The sequence below is a fragment of the Oryctolagus cuniculus genome, chromosome 9 (genome assembly GCF_051225735.1).
Source record: "Oryctolagus cuniculus isolate XC-2025 breed Fujian yellow rabbit chromosome 9, ASM5122573v1, whole genome shotgun sequence".
In the NCBI taxonomy this organism is placed as follows: domain Eukaryota; kingdom Metazoa; phylum Chordata; class Mammalia; order Lagomorpha; family Leporidae; genus Oryctolagus; species Oryctolagus cuniculus.
The window spans coordinates 107,759,004-107,765,484 of record NC_142875.1 but is presented as its reverse complement, the minus strand read 5'-3'; the positions used below and the strand labels follow the sequence as shown (position 1 = coordinate 107,765,484).

Genomic DNA, 6,481 nt, shown 5'->3' with positions numbered 1-6,481 from the left:
CATTTGCGCTATCTGCATTATCTTCCTGTTACAATTAATAAGCTCCGCAGGTTTTATATTTTTCATTATTCTATCATGAAGTCTGATAAGATGCCATGTCATTCATTAAATGGAATGTGAGCACGGAAAACACAGGCAAAGAAGAGATTCCTAAAACAACAGGAAACAAATAGTCACTAATGGTAGGCATTTGGTGCAGAGGTTGAGGTACTGCTTGGGATGCTCATATTCCATATCAGAGTGCCTGAGTTTGAGTCCTGACTCTACTCCAGATTCCAGCTTTCTGTGACGCTCATCCTGGGAGGCAGCAGGTGATGGCTCAAATCCCTAAGTCCCTCCCACCCACGTGAGAAACTGACTTGAGTTCCCAGTTCCTGGCTTCAGCTTAGCCTAGCCCCATCTGTTACAGGCATTTGGGAGATATTTTTATTTCTCTCTCAATAAAAACAAATGTAGAAAAAATTGAAAGGCCTTTCATTCTAAAGATTATTTGCCATATTAAAATTAAAACTGTGCCTTTTATTTAACTCCATGTTATACTTTCATTGAGCTAATGTTGTAGAGTTAAGTTTTTCAGTGTCATCGTGCAGTCCGCCCACAGAAGTGTCCTTTGGAAAATACAAAGCAAGAGGACAATTCCACCTTGAAAAACAGCATTTTCACAGGCAACTCATTCAACACAGGTATGTAGTGTAGGTTCATGACTGAGATTGTAAGTATCTTCTCTATGTCCCTCAAATTTCTAGTATCTTTCTCAATCTGTATTTTCATATATATTAAATCAATTGTATAATACAACTTTAACTCTTATTTAGTTGAGAATAAATCACTATTATCAGAGGGGTTTTTCTGCATCCGTTATATTATAGTCTATTATATCACTATTTACCAAAATATTACTTTTGTTAACAAAAAAAATCTAAAATACTTTATCAAATTCTCTAATCATTGATACCCAAATACGCTCCAATATAGCCGTCTGTTTCAGGTACTGACTTGAGATCAGCCTGTATGGATTTCTTAGTCTGGAGAGCACAGAGAAGCCGTTTCCCATTCGGAAGTCCTTCCAATAGAGGCTGTGAAGGAAAACACCGGTCCTGTAGGAAATTCTTTGCTACGCAGTGTTAGCAACATCGTGCATAACGATGGAGGATACAAGGGATGGGATGCTCTTCCCAGACCAGAGCTTTTTCCCCAAAAGCAGAAAGGAAGCCCATGAGTCTCACAGAATACACAGGGCTGGAAAGGGATCCTCGGCTCTGTCCAGCCTGGACCGTGGTGCTCAGGATGTGTCCCGAGTGGTCTCTGGGGAATGTCTTCTGTTTTCCAGGTGGCAGAAGTGGCACATGTGAACTTAAGTGGACGTGTTGTGGAGAGAACTGTTATTATTTTTCAAAAGAATCAAAGAACTTTGAAGACAGCAAGAAATTTTGTGAGAGAATGGACTCCAAACTTGTTAAGATAGAAGATCAACAAGAACTGGTGATGTGTATTTCCTGTTTTCCATTTTACACCATATGTATGTAGGCATTACCTGTTGGCTAACTCATTTTTATTTAAAGCAGGGCTTTTACAATTTTTTAATTTATTTTCATTTTATTTGAAAAGCAGAGAGACAGATGGAGATATTACATCTACTTGCTCACTCCCCAAGTACCCTCAACAGATGGACCTGGGCCAGGCTAAAAACCAGAGCCAAAACCTCAGCCCAGGACACCCATGTGTGTGGCAGGGGTTCAGCTACTTGAGCCATCACAGCTGCCTCCCAGAATGTGCATCACCAGGGATCTGAATTCTGAAGTGGACAAAGGACTCAAACACAGGCACTCCTTTTTGGCATCGAGCCTTCCAAAGGGTCAAACTAAGAGCTGCACCAAATGCCGACCTCTTGGCAAACTATTAATATCTAATAATATTTGAATCCCATTAAACAGTACATAATTATAATATATAGTTATATTTTAATTCAGACCCACACAGTTCTTATGGCAAATAAGAAATGCAAATATATGATATGAGAATTTTAGTAATTCATTTAATTCTTCCACAATTAGAATTTTCAAAGTATATATAAATTAAACCTCAAGTAATTAGGAAAAATGGTCCTTAAAATATATCATGCTTGATCAAGAAAAAATGTGTATCTCATACTGAGTTTTCTCATACTGAACAATTTTTGGAAATTTAGCTTTAGCCTCTTTGGCAAAAGTCATTATACCTATAAGGAAAAGTAACCTGAATCAGTGTGAGTAACGAGCCTTAAAGTAGAAGAAAAAACTCTACATGAATTTCAGATTGGAAATCTGCCACCATGTGGAATGCCTGAATGGAATTCCGGACTCCTGGTTGTGGTGTGGCCCAGCTCTGGTTGTCATGGGCAGTTTGAGTGTGAACCGGTGGATAGATGCACTCTCTTTGTTTCTCTCTCCCCACACTTCAGATAAATAAAAACTAAAGTACCACAATGTGCTGCATAACAACACTTTTGGTCAGGGTTGGATAGTATATACAATGTTGAGCCCATGAGGTTATATTACCTAGTGATGTCATAGCCTTAAGTGTTGTATGCCTTCATTGAAGGAATCCTAGCTACTTTTATGCAGTTACTTTTCTAGTTGGCCTATAAACACTGCACCTGATGAGAAAGAGACTCAGGGTGTCCTTTTCAGAAGAAATAAACAAAGGGCTTGTGGAACAGAAATGTAAAACAGTGTTGTTACAAATCTTAGAGCTGTCACACTTGGAACTCGAAATTCACAGCTGACTTGGCTCAGAACTCATATTTGAATCACAAATTTGAATTTTGAAGGGAAGTTAACAAATTTCAGTTCTAAGTTGAAATAAACTTATTTAAAATAATTGTCACTAAGGGTTTAGTTAGGTTGTTACTTTTAATAAAGTGTTAGCAACTGAGGATCCATTATTTTAATTAAACAAATTCTGGGTGAAGTTGATCCTTATACAATTTGATATTCACATTAACAACAAAATTAATATAATAATATAAGTTTATTACTTCATTTTAGGAATCTAAAATATTATTAATTATAGATAATGATTCATTTATCACAGAACTTCATTCGGAGTCAAATATCTTATTTTTCTTGGATTGGGTTGTCCCGTAAAGGAACCAGCAGTCCCTGGACATGGGAGGACAACTCAGTACCCCTTCTCAAAACGTAAGTCTCTGGGATAGAGAAGAGCTTGCAAGCCCTGTAATCACTGCTTCTGGTTTATAGTCCCAAAATCATACAGAGAAAAAATGCACACACACACATGTATGTATTAATTCACATATACAGGCACATTTACCCAGTGCATGGGCACATAGACATGTGTGTGACACACACACACACACATTCCAGAGGAGCTAAGCTCAATGATGAAGATGAGTTCACGGAGAAGGGAAGGAGTTTTTCAATGTGAAGTCTATGTGTATATTTCTCACATGATTCTCTCTAGGGAAGCTTAGGGCCCTGTGGGATAGTCTCTGTAAAGACAAAAAGTTACGCCTCCTTCACTTTGGACCAGTATAGCTGATTATGTCTGCATTAATATCTCATAGTATTTATTTGTTCTTATTTTAGTTTAAGTGATTGGAAAGAGTCAACGAGTGGAAACTGTGGAAGTCTAACAGCATCACAGATGACTGCTTCTGACTGTGCCAGACTCATGCACTCTATCTGTGAGAAGAAAATTACATGTCGTTCAACTTAATGCTGGGAACACCACCAACAAAAAATAATAATTTTTTCTTAGGAATAATTCAAACCCTTGGGAGCTCTGGAGTCTTCTCTCACTTCACAGCATCTGCATTTTTAAAGAGCTCTACCTATATTCTAGCCTGATTAAAATGAGTTCAAGTATTGGTCTACTAAAATGAGATGCCAGAGACTTTGGAATTCTACCATTTTCAATTCAAGACTTCATGATCACAGCATCTATGAAAACAAGATGGACCAAAACAGTTTCAGGGCTCTGATGAGGGTCAGGAAACAGAGCTGGGAATACTCTTCCTGCAACTCACACACTTTCGTAGATAATTCCATAAATTTCAGGCACTATTGTGCAATTCAACTAGAAGTAAATGCAGTGTAGTAATTAAGGACAGTATTTTGTATGAAGCATGTATGCATTTCTGTTTGAATCTTTATCTCTTAGGAGAAAGACAATATGGGATCTGGAAGGAGAAGAGAATAGTATCCTGAATCCATTCTAGATTTGAGGACTGCACCATACCTAATAGTTGTGTGTTCACTGGCAAGTGAAAACTTTTGAATCTGAGTTTCCTGATCAGTAGAAAACTTCCAAAGTGTTTTCTAGAGTGCCTGTCATTTTACATTCCAGCATACATGAAAGCTCCATTTGTTTACATCCTTCTGATATGTAATATAATCAGTTTCTTCGGTCATTTTAATAAGGGTGTTGTGAAATTTTATTTGTGATTTTAATTATATTTCCCTAATGAATAAATTATATTGGGAAACTTTTTGTGTGTATTGTTTCAACTGTATAATTGTATAACTACTTCATATATATGTATTCAAATCTGTTGACCATTTTATTGGGTTGTTCATATTCTTAATATTGTTACGAAAATCGTTTATATATTCTGCCTACCAGTACTTACTTATATAAAGGTTGTATAAATAATTCCTTCCAGTCTTTCATTCTCTTAATAGTATCTTTAGACACTGAAGATTTTTCTTTCTGCTTTTTAAAATTTTATTTAAAATATACAAATTTTATATAAACAGATTCTGGAACATAGTGATACTTTCCACCCCAACCTCACTCTTGCCCACATTCTCGCCTCCCCCTTATTCCTCCCTCTCCTATTCCCATTCATAATTTTTACAAATATCTATTATCTGTTATATTACACTCATAATATTATCTGTTATATTACACTCATAATAATAACCCTACACTAAGGAAAGTGTTCATCAAAGAGTATGAAGAAAAAAAAAAAAACATTGCTCCTCAACAGTCAAGACAAGAGTTGATAAAAATCACATCTCAAAGTGTCAATTTCATTCCTATAGATTACCTCTTAGGAACTGCATTAGATAGCACAGATCAGGGAGAACAGACGGTATTTATCTTTTGGGGATTGGCTTATTTCACTAAGTACAATGTTTTCCAGTACCATCCATTTTATTTTGAATGACAGGATTTCATTTCTTACTGCTGTGTAGTATTCCATAGTGTATATATATATATAAATATACACACATATACATATATATATATATTTATATCACAATTCTTTATCCAGTCTTCATTTGATGGAAATCTGGATTGATTCCATATCTTGGCTATAGTGAATTGAGCTACAATGAACATGGAGATTCAGATGACTTTCATATGCTGATTTCTTTTCCTTCGGGTAAATTCCCAGGAGTGGGGTGGCTGCATCATATGGTAGATCTACATTCAGATTTCTGAGGTATCTCCATGCTGTCTTCCACAGTGGCTACACCAGTTTACATTCCCACCAACAGTGGATTAGGGTACATTTTCCCCACATCCTCACCACCATTTGTTGTTCACTGATTTCTGTATGAGAGCCATCCTAACTGGGGTGAAGTAAAACCTCATTGTGGGCCGGTGCCGCGGCTCACTAGGCTAATCCTCCGCCTAGCGGCGCCGGCACACCGGGTTCTAGTCCCGGTCGGGGCGCCGGATTCTGTCCCGGTTGCCCCTCTTCCAGGCCAGCCCTCTGCTGTGGCCCGGGAGTGCAGTGGAGGATGGCCCAGGTGCTTGGGCCCTGCACCCCATGGGAGACCAGGAAAAGCACCTGGCTCCTGGCTCCTGCCATCGGATCAGCGCGGTGCGCCGGCCACATCGCGCTGGCCGCGGCGGCCATTGGAGGGTGAACCAACGGCAAAGGAAGACCTTTCTCTCTGTCTCTCTCTCTCTCACTGTCCACTCTGCCTGTCAAAAAAAAAAAAAATAAAGTAAAATAAAAAAAAAAAAACCTCATTGTGGCTTTGATTTGCATTTCCTTGATGGCTAATGATCCTGAGCATTTTTCAGGTCTGTTAGCTGTTTGAATTTCCTCTTGAAAAATGTTCACGTCCTTTGCTCATTTCTTAACTGGATTGTTTGTTCTGTTGTTGTTGAGTTTCTTGAGCTCCTTGTATATTCTGGATATTAATCCTTTATCACTTGCATAGTTTGCAAATATTTTCTCCTCTTCACTTTGCTGAGCTTTCTTTTGCAGTGCTGAAGCATCTCAATTTGGTGTAATCCCATTTGTTAATTTTGGCTTTGATTGCTGTACTTCTGGGGTCTTTTAAAATAAGTCTTTCCTATGCCACTATCTTGCAGGGTTTCTCCAATGTTCTGTGGTACTGTGATGGTATTGGGTCATGGACGTAGGTCTTTGACCCATTTTGAGTGGATTTTTGGCAAGGTGTATAGTTGGGGTCTAGTTTCATATTCTGCATGCAAAGATCCAGTTTTTGCATCATCACTT

General features: G+C 38.1%; 1 long non-coding RNA gene across 1 annotated transcript; it reads left to right on the top strand.

The window, feature by feature from the left end:
• The first annotated feature begins 208 nt into the window (after window positions 1-208).
• Window positions 209-3,771, top strand: LOC149124710 (uncharacterized). The gene is made up of 4 exons (XR_016213772.1): window positions 209-683; window positions 1,331-1,482; window positions 3,073-3,179; window positions 3,588-3,771. It is a non-coding gene; the product is annotated as an uncharacterized LOC149124710 (long non-coding RNA).
• Window positions 3,772-6,481: the final 2,710 nt, after the last annotated feature.